Source organism: Anopheles cruzii, chromosome 3 (assembly GCF_943734635.1).
Source record: "Anopheles cruzii chromosome 3, idAnoCruzAS_RS32_06, whole genome shotgun sequence".
Lineage (NCBI taxonomy): Eukaryota > Metazoa > Arthropoda > Insecta > Diptera > Culicidae > Anopheles > Anopheles cruzii.
Window position 1 is genome coordinate 78,424,942 of NC_069145.1, and position 17,109 is coordinate 78,442,050.

The 17,109-nt window shown below is 51.1% G+C and overlaps 1 protein-coding gene across 1 annotated transcript in view; it reads right to left on the reverse strand.

The window, feature by feature from the left end:
• LOC128271059 (out at first protein) overlaps positions 1-17,109 on the reverse strand; it is a 41,294-nt gene that overhangs the window by 23,746 nt on the left and 439 nt on the right. The window lies entirely within an intron of this gene.

Sequence of the window (17,109 nt, forward strand, 5' to 3'; positions counted from 1 at the left end):
TGTACCAACATACCAAAAATATAATTAGGTTAGCAGCAGTGCCCTCTGTTATTGTACCGCAAAACTTATTGGACAGACTAGTGCGCCAGTGCGGAATGCGTTGACAAAAAGCGGTTCGATTTGAATGGATCCAAAGTCTGAAAGACCACGATTGTATGCCACGAGCAACTCGTGTTGACATGAAAGAGGCATACTCGAGCGAACCAGAATAAAATAATCTTTCATCTTGAATATAACTACGACGTGCTAACATCGTCTCCATGAGAAACACATAATTAAACGTTTCAAACAAACAAACAATATTATAATTCCTTTTTGTGACTAGACTGACCCTTCCAAACTTGTGAATGGAAAGTGTGACTGCCTAAGAGGCCAATGTGTCGGTGAACGAGCCATTTTCCACTGATTTCTAGCCACTTTCGCCGCGGAGCAGCCCGAGAGCCCTCACGGGGGCAACATCGTGGCAATTTATCCATATGCAACAGACAACCAAGACCGAGACAGTGAATCGACCGACCGCTCAACACTTCGTTTACACTTTATCATCGCCACACACACGCCCTAAGGATACCGTTCGCCAACGGCACACCGTACAGGACCTACCGAGAGAAACCCGCCGAGACACGGGCAACAGACGGCTTCGCACGGTCGGTGGACAGTAGCAGCAGTACAGTGTGTTTAGTTTAAAATCACACACTAGCCAGCCAGCCAGCCAGTGGGCAGCATGATGAAGATTTTTCCTCATCCACTCCCCGAGGGCGGCCATCAGCAAAATGGTGGGTCTTAGAGCTTAGAGCTCTTCCAAGACGGTTTCCTCCAACGCGCGCGCGTTGATTACATCGGTACGAATCCGATCCCCGTTGCTAGCCCACTAGGGAGCCCACCATGGAGCCGAGTAAAGTGAAGCTAATGAGATTCATACCACCTGTTGGGAGTGAGCCCAACTGTGAGCCCAACACCCCGAGAGCTGGGCAGAGAACTTCGGACCCAGAAGTAATCATCTGCGCGCACTGCAAACTCAACCTCGGTGTTTGGGGAAATCCGGCCACAAAAACACACAGCACCAACATATTGGTGCATTGGTTTGCGTGAGCCACTCGTGACGTGACGCGCACGTCGCGGCAGAAAGGCAGTATTGAAAATTAGACTAACATCCTGTCACTCGTGTGCTGCGGCACCGGAGTGTGTTGCGCCACTGCGACGACCGTGGCACCACACCGACCCCCGACAGACCGACCAAGACGTGGGACCGCGTATTGCGTGCATGCTGGGCGCGAGCGTGAGTGACGTGAATAAATTATGCAGCAGCATAGCGGCGCGAATGCAATGCAGAGCTCGTGCGGAAAACCGGAAAACTTGGCTGCCACACGGGGACAAACATACAGCAACCGGCAAACACACACACACATGCCAACGACGCAAAAGGACAAGATTTATTTCGGAGCGAACGTCTGTGTCTTAAGGATACAGGAACTTCACCACAACCGCCGTGAGCCGCGCAGAAAGAACTCGGAACGTGTGGTTCGGTCGCATGCGTTTGCGGTTTCGATTTGCACCCGGCCGCGGCCATACCCCGCGGGCATCCCCCCCGTTGCAGGAACCGCGGCACAGCAGGAGTCGTCACAGTTTTTCCATTAACATTTTTGTTTTGTTTCGAAAAGCTTCTGAAACATTTATTAAGCCAGGGGGCGCCGAGCGGAAGAGTCGGGACACGGTTCGGTGCCGACGAACCACCCGCTAAGTTTGCCCGAGGTGAAGTCACCTTCACCGTGCGCCGTCCCTTCCCCCAGCCGCGGTATAATGATTATTAAAAGAACCAGAAGCCGCAAACTTTCGCGAGCGAGAAGATCCGCCAAGCGAATCCGGAGCCGTCCGGCTAATGCCAAAGTTTAATGGCCACATGAGGAGCCGAGTTCCATTCATCATTGGCACCGGTCCCGGTCAAGGCGTTGGGCGCACCGGAAGTTTACGTATGCCGCCTTCAATTAATTCTGAGCTCGCCAGGGAGACCGACCACCTCGTGCCGGCTTTTTCGCTTTTGCCGTCCGCGAACGGACGGACGCCCGCGTGGAGCCTTTATTTATTGTCACCGAGTTTTGGGCTTTATTATTGGAAAAGTTTCGCTTTTCTTCTCACCATGGCCGCTCGGTGGCAGGCGAGCAACAGCTGAAACGGGCCGCTCGCGTATTCACGGGACGACATTTCGAATTGATGAAATGAAACCACAATAAAAAATGGCCACCATCCCCAGGGGAAAGCAAATGGTGTCCGTGGCACTGATATTCGCTGCAAATAAGCCACAATTCCACGTCATTCGCCGTGCCATAAATTGACCCATTGGGCTCGCTCCTTCCGCGTAACGCAATCGACCCCGGCCCCGCTCAGTGAGGCTCGCTGTCAATTTATCTACGTAAATCCGGTCGGGGGGTCCCCTGGAGGTTTACTGTTGGCATAAAACCTTTAACGGCAGCACCATCTTCTGTGCCACAGGCCACGTGAGACGTGCCCGGGCAGGCATGATGAACGTCCTTCGTTGCCATCGTGGGCCACCGGGATCGTGAAGATGGAAAGAAGATGGAATAAAACTAACGGCAGACGACGACGACGTGAACAGCACAAATTAGTGTCAGCGACCGACGACCGGACCTCGTAAACCAGAATCAACCGAAACGGCTCGTAAAGTTGGGCTTTTAGTTGTGTTCCAGACGGCCACGAGGATAAATTAATGCCGGATGCTCCGATGGCAGCATTGGTTTTATGCGTCAATCAAAGCGAACAGCGAACCAGCCAGAAACGATAGTTAATCTGGTGGTGGAGGGTCAAACCAAAAAAATCTCGTTAACAAATTGCATCATTTTGCAATTAAATTTGCCCACACGAGGTCGCGCGCGTCATGTGATAATGATGCGTCTAAAACATTTAACTTCAGACACACAGATAGTGGGGCATCGTTAGGAACAACCGCGGCCCGGTTCGAACTTCAAACCGCACACTCCCAAAACCCATCGGCATTGTTATGCAAATGAACCTATGAGCATATCTAACACCTCCGACCACACGGCGGCACCGACCGAACCGTCGGCCGTCGTATCATTATCAAAAGCATCTGTATCATAAATTACCGTTCGCCACTCCCAGGCCGTCCGGCCTCCTTCGTCCTCATTTGCGATGCTCTCTGGGGTGGCAAACATGTGCCACCGGGTCGTGATCGGGACGCGCCGCTAAAATGTTTATCGCCCACCATTTCACCAACGTTCCGTGCGCCAGCAACGATAAGGGTGGCTATGCTCACCAAACGACCATTTCGATGGGGCACAACCGGGCGCTGCTCATCACTTTCCCATCAGCCGAAAACGCCATTTTGCACGTATAGCTAATATCGTTCGAATGTGTTCGAACGAAGCGCGCTAAGTGGGCCCCGGTCTCGGGCCAACCTTGTAACGCTCGAGGGAACCGCTGGAACCGGTGGTCATCCCGGACGTATCCCGCAGTAAGGTTGATTGCACTTTTGCTCGGCCAGATGATAATCGACAGCTGCTGGTGGTGCTGCGTGCACTCATGATGGTGAGCCATCACGATAATGACCCGTTCACCGTTGCACCCAAATGAGTGGCTCAGGTTCCGGCACTCGGCTTAATCACTGCTCCGAAAGCTCCTGGGCGTTGCGGTACTCGTCGTTACAACGGAAAAGAAGACTCCCAGGTTGGTTGGGGTGATGATTCAATAAATAAGAATTAGCCTTTCACAGCAAACAAGGCAGGAAAAGATTACTTGCACCCTGAGCTGATGGCACCTCCCAAAAAACCGATGATGGAGGCGCCTGGTGGCTCACGGCCTTATTATGCTCGTTCCTCATTTTCTCCCAATGCCAACAATCAGGATTATGATGCCTGCCTGCCAGGGCTCGGACGAGGACCTCAATCACACGAAACGGTGCGGTCCTAATAAACGGTTGAGCGCTCTCTCCCGAGCTGTTGCCCCATAAAACCAAATTTGTCCCCCCAATAAAACACTAAATACAGATGCGTACTGAGCCACACACACACCGATTGGCCCATCGTTGGGCAAACAAGGGCCACCCGACATTAAACCTTCCTACTTGCGTCCTTGCGTCGGTGTGTGCGCTTACGCAACGCGCACCATGTCGTAGCACCGTTGTCGTGAAGAGTGCTGCTTTCGTGTGTCACCGTCCTGCTCCGTGATGTGTGCACGACACACGGGCGTGATTCGATTCTGTCATTATCCTCTCGATCGAGGGCACTGTTTGCTCTGTCCCCGGCCGCCGCCATACACGCACCCGGACACCCGAAGGACCTCGTCAGGAGGTTTTTTCTCGCTCTCTCTGCGTGGCCCTCGGCATGTCGTACATACGCACAACAGTGTTTTGGTTCTCGGCTCGTTGTTTGGGGCAGCCGAGACTGTTGGGCCAATTTGGCCCGGGAGCGATGGACGCGTCACTGGATCGGCCCATCACGTGCCACCAAGCAATTAGAGTGGCAACTCCGCTACCCGACGCCAGCGTGCCCTCTGAGTGGTCCCCAATTTATCAAAAACACCGAAGCCCCGAATAAGTCGAAGCCACTAGCGGCGGAGTGCGGGCATCCTGCAACTTTCCGTAAGTTTCCGGATGGGCAAACATGGGCAACGATTGGTTTTTTTTTCTCTTTGTGGGCTTGTTGTTGTGGGCTCCACCTGGCAGCAGGCGAGGGTCTTCGATGACCAACTTTGAGAGGCTAAATCTAAGCCCCCCCAACGGTTACCTTCGCCTTCGTAATTAGCCGGAGACCCGCACCAGACCGGCGGATGTCGGAACGTTGGCTTATTAATGGGTCGGAGGTTTAAAATTTCTCTCAACAAGTGCAAAAATTGAAATTAAATATTTATGCAGCCAATTAAGCTGAGTTGACCCCGCGCCACCTCTCCCCGTTTCTACACGGGCATTCGGGGTCAGTCAGCGCAGCACACCGGAGGGGGGCAAAAAATAAGTTTGTTGCAAAATTTATGGACCTCCGCAGTACTCGGTCCGCTGCGGTCGTCCCGTGCCGTTAAACGCTAAACGGTGTGCCGGGGACCAGGCGACCAACTTCCATCGAACTTCCTTCGAGCACGCCTCGCCTTCGAGTTCGCTCGCATTTCCATTCCCAGCCCGATCGGTGGCTCGCAACTTCCTTGGAAATGAAACAAAACGCGTGGCGTAAGGGACGATTGGGCAGAGAGAAAAAAAAAGTGTGAACATTTACTAAAGAAAAACTTTCTTTACCTTCGCCGGGACCGCCGGTGCAAAATGGGCGCCCCTATCTTTGGAAGAACGCGCGGCGAAAGAATGAAACTTACTTTCAAGTCCTTCTCGCTTTTATTTCTGCAGGCCAACGAAACACGGATCTTTGACACGTTGCCCCCTCGACCGGGTCGAGGACCGAGGACGGATGAGATGAACAGGGAACACGCGGAACACAGCCATATACCCCGCGGCCGCCGTGCCGTGCGCCATCATTTACGCCTTACTTTCGAACGAACAACAATCGTAAAACCCGCTCGTTCGCCAGACACGCAACCCGATCGCCTTTATGGGCCCTTTCTTGCCCATTCTCGAGCGGGCTGGCTTAACCCCACCCCACCCCTTGGCGAAGGAGGCACTCCGGTCCGCGGTTCGCCTTTCTGCGGGAGTCAAATTAACAATTGCTCTTTTAACGACTTTTTGTTACGTAAGAAAAAGTTATCCTTCCGCGGCCGCCATCCACGGAACGATGCTCTCTGATTGTGCCGTGCCATGATGCTGCTGCTGCTGCCGGTGGTTGCCGTTGCCTTGTTGGTGTTGTGCTGACGTTACAAAGTGGGCCACAACACGGGCATGGAAACCCGCGTCGACCGCGAGAACTTCACTACGTCACGCTACCCGACGACTTGACTTTCGCCGGTGCCACCGAACACAGCACCTTCTGGGGTGGCACACATTATCGAATTTTATGCACTAACCACCCGAACACACACACACACGCGCCCGAACGCTCACTGAGCACCGCAAGACGCGTTGGCAAAATATGTTTGTCACATGGCCCGGTGGTGGGCTTCTCGCCTTGGGCAGGAACTAGCAAGGAACGGAGGAACACACAACAGCCCACCCCTAAACTAAACCCCAACACATCGGGTAATAATGACATAAAATAGTCCAACTTTACCGTCCGTTTTCGGCGACTGCCGGCCACTACATTGTTGGCCCCAGGAACGCCCCCCCGGAGGCCCGCCGGACCCGTCTGCGGGCCGAGAATGGCGATTAAACTGTTACATCTGTAATTCGATGTGAGTTGGGGCGCCTTTTGTTGGGCCACTCGTGGGCATTGTACGGAGTCGTTTGGTGGTGGTAAAAAGTAAGATAATGTTGTTATTGATAAAAGAAGCACAAGAACACAACATGGAACAGAAGACCACGAGAAGCACAGAGTCGCGCTCTTTCGGTGAGTTTGTTCGTTGTTTCGATTCCGTAGCGTCAACCAAAAAGCTCATGCAGCCTGGAGCTGGTAACTTTTACTGGTAGTAGTCGTTATAGTATTTTGTTTAATATAATGTACTTTACATAATAACATTGTGTTCATGGGTAAACTTATTACTTATTAATAAATTTATTACAAAGCGTACACCTCAATCTCAATATGAATATTTGTGTTTATCAATTAAAGTGTTTTCATATAGTGGAACTAACACTGTGAACCCGTTACCAATTATGTTAAACAATGAGATAAACTCAACTGATGGGACAGAAAGGTGTGATGCTTCACAAGCTCCTAAAACATTGCATTGAAACCATGCATTGATCGAAAAACACTAAAATGCCGCTTTTTGTTGTCCGAAATGGAGACGCCTGGTGGGGTACAATGACCGCTACACCTGGCGTCTCCATGATCTACAAAGCAAAAAAGGTTCAGGATACTATCAAAAAACTTGGATGGGAGCTGCTATCCTCTTTCCGAATATCATTCTTTTTCATCGAAGGGACACGTAATGACTGAGCAGCCCTTCGTTTATCTACGAGGAAGTCGAAATAGGATGACTAATTAGTTTACTTAAAAAAGACGAAGAATTCTTACATCTGGGAGTCCATGATTTAGCAGAGAGATAGGAGAAATGTATCGCTTGCATTGAAATTTTATAAACTTTTTTTGTGTGTTAAAAACAGTCCGGTTCTCAACGCTTATGATCTTATATGATCTTATTACGTGATTCTTTAAATCCGGTTTTATTCGTCTATTTATGACGGAACATCATGCCCGAAGCATCTTGTCACATTTTATTGCAGCATCATTCAATGTCAATGTCATCATTCAAACACGAACCAAGAAAGAATTGAACGGAGTAAAAGGAGCCCAAAAATATCCGGATGACAACGCAGCGACCATTTCTTATGTCAAATCCAATAAAATATTACATTGCGCCTTGGCGATGTCGAATCGTGGCGAATTGGAAACAAATGTCCACCACTTGAGACCCAAGAACAAAGAGAACCCACTCTTCCGCCAAATAGTGCCATTGACCGTTCGTGTCTATCCTTTCCCGGCCATTCGAGCCCACCGTGTCGTTGAGCTTTCGCGCTGACTGTGATTTCGCTTGCGGAGAAAATAAGTTACAACACGTTACCGTGCCTCGTGTGTCGTCCTGGGCAGGCATTTGCAACCGCCGGGGATCGTGTATGTATGTGTGTGTGGGCGCCACCCGACCCGCCATGAGGAAGCTGCGAGGACACCTGGAAAAGTGCCCGGTCCATAAAGCCACGCGAGCGACAAAGGAATGAACTGCTCCGAACGCTGGCGCTGTGCCACGAAGTCGGCGCCGAGAAACGACGACGACAACGACGACGACGCGGAAAAGCGGAAAAGTTAGTCCTTTATTCTGTTCTTTTATTTTGTTTATGACTTTCTCCGTCACCCGGTCACCGGCGCGTGTGGCACAAAGAACGGGCGGCTAGAGATAGTCGCGAAGTGTAGAGCACCGCCGGAGACATAGAACCTGGCAAGCCTCAAGTGGGTTGGGGCTCCAGGCGTCGACCACTCACCACCCTAACACTCGGCGCCACCGTCGCCGCCGCCGAGTGGTGTTAGTGGGGAGTAAATTCGGTCACTCAACTGGCACAACTTTCACGGCTCACCTTTCGTTTTCCGTTCAATGTTTTATGTTTAGCGGCAGCCGAAAGCGCGGCGGTGACGGAACAGCACGGGACGACATCCTGGGCGTCGGCCATTGACCAGTCATACTTGGGCGCCGGTCCGGGGTGTTCGTTATTCTAACATTTTTAACAGTGTTTATTGAGCGAAACAGAGAGAGAGCGAGAGGAGCATAAGAAAATGGACTTTCTTCGCTCGAAACGGAAACACGGTCGCGTCGACCTTCAGTTGCCGGTTCGGGTTCCATTTGTCCGCGGAACTGCGAGAATAAAAGCATTCCATACATCCAAACCTGTAATATGATGAATGCTTTCATCGGTGGCCATCACAGATGCCCATTATTCTGACCCACCCAAGGCCGGCACGGTCCGTCACGCAACACACAGCTTTGTATCCAAAAGCGTTTAAGTAATCGGGGGGGAGAGAAAGAGCGCGAGAAAGGGAAGCTTAATGTGATTTAAGATTTTTTTTTTCTTGCTTTCGATCACTTCCGGTCCGGCCGATGTGACAAAGCGGTGCCACAATGAATCATTTGTATGCTGCCCGATGAAGTGGGATAATTTGTCGGACTGTCTCCGGTCGCAGATTTGATTCTCTCGACAGTCTTGGGTTTCCCCCCGCCGATTGATGGCCCAGCGAACGGTTGATTGTGGCCATTGTGGTTTTTTTCCGGTACCACAAACCGGTTGATCGTCGCCACATAAAAGCGTGTGCGGTTTTTTTCGATGGCCATCCATAAAATTTTACACACCGCACTGCTGCTGCCGCTGGGTTGGCGTAGGTTAATTGTGTCGAAAACGTGACCGGAGTACGAAGCAGGAACCAACCTTAGTGGCACATTAAGGGCACCTTCCCGCCGCTTCCGTTCTTTCGACGTAAAAACGCACTTCACTTGCTTCCTTCCGAGCGGCGGATAAGCCAGCGAGTTTGAGACCAGAAACAAAAACTGAAGAAGTGTATTGTGACCACTTTGGAGAGTCTTCGAGACGTTTTTGAGCAAATATTATCGTTCGGAGAAGCCATACGGTGGCGCCGGCGGAGGTTGGGATCTGCCGAAAACCTGGGACACAAAATCGTTGACCTTTGGCGGGCGACGTGGCCAGCATGCAGCATTTGACAGCTAAGTGCGGATCGGAATGGTTTCTTCGACCAAAAGTCGCCCGTCGGATCGGAAACTTTTTGGTGAATTATTTAACGGACTTTCCCGGGTCGCTGTAACCGCGATCGCAATGCGTAATGCGACGGGGCGCACAGGGCGGCGGCAGATTGGTGCGGCAAGGCGACAGTTCCGGGAAGGCTTAAAAGGTCCCACCCGTCCTAATTTATGAACACCCTGCCGCCCGAATCAAATACCATGTTTTACGAAGAATTGGATAGCAACCTAGCGAAAAGAAAATCTGCACGACCTTATTATTTCATAATTTTCACAATTCCACCTCCACCGGGGACCCGCGCCATGCTCCTCCCGTTGCCGGAGAAACATTTCGACCGATTCCGACCGAATCTGACCCCGAGGAAATATTTTATCGATACCAATTTCGAAAGCCCGCCTTCTGCCGGCCGGAACGGATCGAACGAAGTCCCTCGGTCCCAGCGAGGCAGCTGCCGCCGGCTCATTTCTATTTCTTCCCCCGGGGGTTCGCTCGAACCTGTAATAAAAGACCAATCGGTTTTGTTAATCAAACGGCCGAGCCAGCAGCGTCGCCCACGGTCCTTCTGAGCGAACCCCGTGACGCCACGGCCGAACCCATTTTAATGGCCAATTTCTCGCCAATCCCGTACCGTAAACCGTTCGCCCCCGGACGTCCGGCGTCGTTAATTGGTAACGTCACAAACGGATAATTTCTTCGAATTCGATTCTGGGGCCGTGCGTATCGATCCGGCCATCGATCGATCCGCCCCTTAGTGGGTCGGGAACTCTTATCCATTAGTGAGATTACCGGCACCGGCACCAGCCGGTTCCGGAGTCGGCACGAAAAATATGCCGAACGCCGCATCACGACACCGGGGTTGGCCGGGGTTCAACAAATCCAAATCCTGCCGTGGCTGTCCGTGGCCACGGTACTGGCCTCGGTCGCTTGCCAACTATAATGCTGCTTCCGACGGACAGCCGCTGTTTGGCTGCGCGCCTGGGAAAATCTAATTTTTAACAACCAACCGACGCGGGGTTTTCTTTTTATTTTGCGGCCACCATTACCGGACGTAGTTTGACCTCAAAAGCATCACTCCCAGCAATGGCGCGCGGCGCGATCTGATCATAAACATAATAATGAAAGCTATCATCAGGGAAGTAGTAACGATGGTTCACCGGCCAATTGCCCGGCGAAGGAAAACTTTTGACCTCCACCGGCCGAGGCTCGATCGGGCCGGCCTCTCGCCGGAGGGCGGCAACAGTACGGACTCGACCGGGGTGGGGCCGGGTTCCTAGCTAAACCACATGTAAGCGAACAGCGTGACTGTGGGCGGTTGCCGAACGACAACGAAATTGTTGGTTTTGGGTGATTTATGGACAAAAAAAAGCGTACCAGATGAAACAGAATCGGTTGCGGATGGTGGCGTGAACGGTGGTCGGTACGGCCGGAACGAGTTCTACCCTTAGATGGTATTTATGAAAGCCGAGCGTCCGGTTCCGGGTTTTCTCGACCACCGGCCTCACCACCAGGGCTCGAACGGGCAGAACCAAAATGTTGTACCACACCCGGAGAGAACGGAACGGCAGCAAACGGGTGGGGAAAGACGGACCGGACAAACAGAAGGAAGAAAAAATCCTACATCATGCATGACGATCCTCGACGCTCGGAGCGAATCTCGGCCGCCGTCGCCTCGAGCACACACTCCAGACACGAGACTCGGACTTGCCTTTTCCGTGTGCCTTCGCCCAGCCCGTCGCCGGTCGCTTCCTTCCGGAACACCGGTTGTCCTGGTAGTTGCCCGTACCAAGGCTACTTTCCTCGCTTCCGTCCCGACCAAACCGGGCCGCCCTTTGCTCCTTCGGGGAAGGGCGCACAAGCTATTCATAGGAGTTGATACGTCCCACCGGCTGGCACAACATGGTCGAAAGCTAAATATTTATTCACGCATTTTGTTTGGATGCTTCTTCTCGTCCCACTCCCGGGAACCCTGTGCCTCTCTCGCCCTGGTTCGCTTTCGGTATAACCCGTCCAGCATAAGCCGACCCGGAGCGAAGACCACGATGACGACGGCGCCAGTGGTGGGTCCCCATTTATATTCATGCTCTCGTGGTACAAGCTCGTAAATTGGGTAAGCAGAACCAAAAAAAAAACCGGTGGACACTGGTACTGGTACTGGAAAAAGAAAAACAAAATGGCCACTAAATAAACAGAAAGCAAATACACGTCTCCGGCCGAAATGGGTTCGAAGAACCCGGCAGCGGTGGCCGGGGTTGCAAAATTAAACCGGCAAAAATATTCACACCGAACGCCGGCCGGTTCCACACACCCAGCGCAGGCAAAACACCGGAAGTTCGGCAGCAAATGGCAATGCGTGCGACGGTGCGTGTTTGATGATACAGCACAGTGTGCGGCACATAAAACCGTAACAAACGTCAGCTGCGGCCACCGCCAACAATGGTGCCTTCGGCGACAACATTAATCGGTGATAAATCATTACGGCATGACAAAGGCCACGTACCGAGATTGGCGCTAAACAAGTCAATGGTTATTCCACAAATTTGTTTTCGGTTTCCGTTAATCGGCACGTTTAAAGGGCGGCGATCGTGACGTGTGGCAGGATTTCCATGTAGAGAAGAAATGAAAGTTCCATGTAAAGGAAGTAAACGATCGAGTAAAGAGTGACGAAATGAAACACCAGATTGAACCCACAAAAATGTTACCCACCACCGTGAGCATTAAGCGACAAACAAACGTAAAAAATGAACAGCACGAAAAAAACCACATTCGAGCATTACTGCAACGACCCATTCCTCCATTCACGACCATTTCTCCGAAGATAAAACGTTCTCTGGGACGCTCGGTCGCGATGGCGTCTGGCACTTCCAGCCGATCATCAGCCGACTCGCAGGACTCGTTAGATTTTATTTAACACCAAATCGCTCCGCTTTTTATCTTGCCTGTCCCAGGGCGCCCGTGAAACGCGCCTTGCCTCATGAATTCATGGTCCTAATCGTGCGCGGAACCATTCTTCCGTTCCGCGGTGCCGCGTGCAACGTAGACACGCCCCCCAATGCAGGGGCACCCCCGAAGCTGGCACCATAATCACTATTAAATGTAAAAATAAAAGAAAAAATCGGTCGGTCGGTCGGTCGGTCGTTGCCGATCACACACATCAAAAAGCGTGTACCGTGTTCCGTGCCCTAAAGTCATAAACATGCAAAACATGAACAACGGGTGCCTGGCAAGGGGTGTGCCTGATAAGGGAGCACCCCAGCGGACGGGCTCAACGGGGTTTTTTGTCCTGGTAGCGTTACCCAAAGTTTCCGACGGCAAACCAAAGAACTTACCGACCGTGGCGGTGGGAAAAAGTGAAAGATGAATGATGACAAGAGCCAAAATTCAGCGTCGAAGAGCTGCGGCACTGTAAAAGCCGACCCGGCGTACGAAGACGATAAATTTACGCTTCGAGCTGCTAAATCATCGTGCTATGCCTGTCGCGCCCGTGGACAGTAGGGTGCGTAGAATTGGTGCCGACCGCCGACTTTACGCTTCAAAAGGAGGAGTGCAAGTAATGAAGCCATCAATCATGGAGATGGATGGCATTAAGCAAAGATGATTTCTATTGCGAATCGATGGGTTTTTTAATGATCGGCTCGTACGAAATCAAAACATCCCCGCCTGCTGCCTGCGGAATAAACTGATCTTTTATCGAACACCAGGCGCCTCCTTCGCGTGAAGTACCATGCGTCTCCATGTTGTGCCGTTTGAAAACCTGTTTTCAAATGATACAGTAAGATAAATCGATAGAAAATTATTCATTTTTAAAAAAAGCCTTCGAAAGCATTACCAAAAATAGGCTCGCCGTCGCCCTTTCTGCGGCAAGAACTGTAACTTGCGCTCGAGCAGCAACACCGAGCCCGTCGGCATGAACACGGGGGCTTTGCGTTGAATACGCACGCCCGGCGGACGACACGCACATCTTGTAAGCTGCGGGGCTACAAGCGAGGCAACCATACGCACTTACCCCAGCTGCCAGCGGTGAACGGCAGAACTGGCAGCGTGAAGCTAAGCAAAAACGAGAAACGAGCAATCCGGGCGCAAACAAACTACGGTTTGCCCCGATGGAAATTCGTGATATCTCGCTGACAAGCTGATGTGTTAAGTCGAGAGGAGGGTCCACAAGTTCCGGGGGGAAGGGGTACCGTACCGAAAGCCCCGGGACCCCCACAAGGATATGCCTTCCTTCGCCTTCCTCGCCGACAACAGGAACCGACACGACGGAAGAAAAATGAAATTTTCAAAGCACACGGAAAACGGTTCCTCGACCTAAAATATGATACCGATGAAGGGAACAGGAGCTTTTTTTCTGCCTTCCTATTCCGGCCATATTATTTTTGCTTCACCCCCGGGACCCCGGAGCGCCATTCTTCCGTGCGTTTACACAGAGTTCACTTTCCTCAGAGTTCTATTCCGAATGCTTGACTAGGCACAATACCGGGCGCTTTGTTCCCGTACTGTTTTCCCGCTCCGGTTTGGAGTTGATTGATGCCATTGACTCCTTTCGAATATTGCGACGGATATGACGGGACTACAGGCGAGGTGAGTGGGCTCCGGATAGAAAGGATGGCACCGTTCGGGGAGAGAAGATTTGTTTTTCAATAACCGTTTTGATTGGATAAGGCATTTGTTTCGTTTGGTTTCTAATCAATTTTTCGGCAAACGCCGCAAACGATGGCATGTGAAATTGTTGACGAACTCGATTCACTCCGGTGGAAGTGAAGTTTTGCTGAGTGAAGCAATGGATAAATCTGTTTGTGTTTTGGAGCTCCACTAAACAGCAACTAAACTCCATTACGGAGTACCACAGAACACAATTAGGAAGGTGATTTGATTTGCGTGGTATCAGAAGTGCTAGATTACAATACTCGCTTTATGTACAAAACATTTTATTACCGGTTCAAGCTCAAGGGTTTTTATACTTTATTCATCTCCCATATTTGTGGCAATTCCCAAAGATTGGCTCTCCCATCAGCGCAATGGTGTAAACGGATCCTTTTTCAAGTTGATATTATGAATATTAACTGTTCGCAGTCAATAATCTATAGTCTCATCATGATACGTTTTAGCGACCAACTTAACGAAACGCCGTTTAAACGGCCACCTTGCTTGTGGCGCACAAAATGGCGAATCTTATCCTGCCTCCTGACAGAGCCCCATCTCGCTCTCGCACAGAATTTATTTAATGAAAATGGTAAACTTTAATCTAATCTCCACCATCTGGTCTGGAACCGACCCGACGACGGGCAGACACGCAAGCTGGCGTTTCCGGCGTTTCCGGCGTTATCGGGGGCCTACCAAACGGTCCCCGAAACGGGAGGATTTGCGAGGATCCCTACTCAAACAGTGGCCACCGGGAGCAGGCGAAACACCCCGTCAATCTCGACAGCTAATCGAACGGAGCGCCGAAGGTTTCGGGCGTCGATCGAAAGAAAGCTCCATAATGGCCACACGAAAAACAAATGGAGCCACGTTCCGTAGGCCACGGAAATTTCATGCTAAAATTTCGTGACCACATTCTCAATATAAATTTGGCCCAGCCGCGCACACAGCAAATGGATTGCGTTCGCTCCGTGTTTCGCTCCGGTGGCAATCTCGTTTTTTTTTTGTGTGCTTCCAGGGATCTCCATCCGGCGGCGGCTGTACTGTTTACAAACGATACCACGTTCGCTCCGCGCTGCGGTTACAGGTTAGGTGGTTTGGGTCAGGCAACTTTTTTTCCCCCCCTGCCAAAGGCCAGGATGCCAATCTGACATCATCACGTTCGAAGCACGGTCAGAAAGCGTTCCATCACGCCATTACGAAGGCGGCCTGGGGCCGCGATGTGTGTATGGAGTAGAGATGCCTGGTGGTTCTCTGGCCAAATCTGGCGATCAGGGGCAGGGGCGATTGCGCTCCCGAAGATTTCCGTGACAGACCCTAACGATGCCCTAAATGGCCCAACAAATCACGGTGCGTGTAGCTCCGTGACTGTCTTGCAGAGATACCGCTGGATAAATATACATAAAACAATTCCACTATTGTTTGTGTCTAGATTCATTGGCAACAATCTCTTCAAATCTTTGTTCGAATATTTTCTGTCAAGTTCTTTTGTGCATTTATTTACAGCACGGTTTAACCGTTCAAAATAATTATCAGTTTAACGTCTTTTCTTTTAGCTCTCACCATTACAAAAACCTCGCAAACGTTTCATCTATTGAATAAACCCCTTCATTTTGGTAGGTAATTTTACAGCAATTAAATTTATTGTAACGTGACTCTTAACTAAATAGGTGGAAGAATCGTAGGAAGTGTAATATGTGTCTGCCCTACACTAAGGTCACGGTCCACGATCAATTCCAGCCACGCCATGATTGGAGGCAAACAAGTTCTTCTTCCGTTCAGCGTGGGTCCGCCAATCGCTAATCAACTCAAACGTTACTGGCAGCGCATCAACAAGCGGTGTCTAGTAGTAAAACACCGCTTCGCCGGCACCAATCAGCGGCGAAGCATAAGCACCGTGTGGTGGAAAAACAACTTTCACACCGACAGCACGTCCACGGCCAATATTGGCCACCTCGGTGGCGTACCCGAGCGAACCGTTCGGAACTGTTTACATCAAAAATTGCTGTTGACCGGCAAATTTAGCCAACGCAAAACATCGTTCTACGTGAGCTCGCTTCGCCTCCCTGGCCACAGTTTTTCCTGCTGGAACACGGGCGGTGCTATTATGCAGATTATTGTTATCGTTATTTAATTATGTTGCTCTGCCGGAGCTCTTGACAGCTCCTGCCAGACCGGATGAAGCGTCTCATTGGATCGGATCATGTAATTTTCACGTCCGAGGGGTCCGGGGTTCGATGCGGCACGGACTAGCGTAGCCCAGAGGGAGCTTTTTCATATCATAAACTGTCGTATCCAATAAATAAATTGAAACCCCCAAGTACAGTTTTTTGCCCACACACCATACTCTTTCTTCCGCTCGCATGACCATCAACGGTAAATGGTGAATGGGAAACGACCCGAGAAGTTTGACCCGGACAGAGTTATTTTACAAAACATTCTTCAAATGTTTCACCGTTCCAACTCGGCCAAGGTTTCCGACATTCTCGTGACATAAATTCTTGGAACATTCTTCTCCGTTTTGGGGCAGTAAATTTTGGACCACACCGAGGGTAGCCGGGCCCAAAGGGATGGTATAAGGGATGAATATGATACGTTTTGGGTTGGGTGCTCCATGGACTTCGCCGCCATTAATTCTTTATCACCGGTCCAAAAACGTGCCCCGGGCCCGTACGTGGAATGTGGCCGTCGTTTTCGACGTCCCAAAATCGATACAACCAACGGTCGCTCGGTCGGACGCAGTACACCGCCGTGAGGCCACAAGTAATGTTGTGTCAACGGAACGAAAACCACAAGGCATCGACCGCAGGACCAGGTCGATTCGTCGGCCAAGGAGCGCAAGGCGTGCAATTAGATAAATATTTGGGCATGGCAGACGCGTTCCCTGCGTCACACGGTTCGGTGGAACCGGTAAGATATTTTGGTTCAATTAACAATCCACTCCGTCTGCGTCTGGGCATTTGTCAGCCGCAGACATCGTGCGTCTTTTCAGGGCCCATTCCGTGCAGGTGTTCCGTTGAGCCACCCCCCCCACGGCGCCATGATGGAGAGGTTGTCTAAATAAGATACGAAAATAATCAGTTCTCTGGGCCAGACAGCGAGCGAGGAAAACAAACATGAAATGAACACAGTTCCGCGCGCACGGGGGGAGGGAAAGGGAA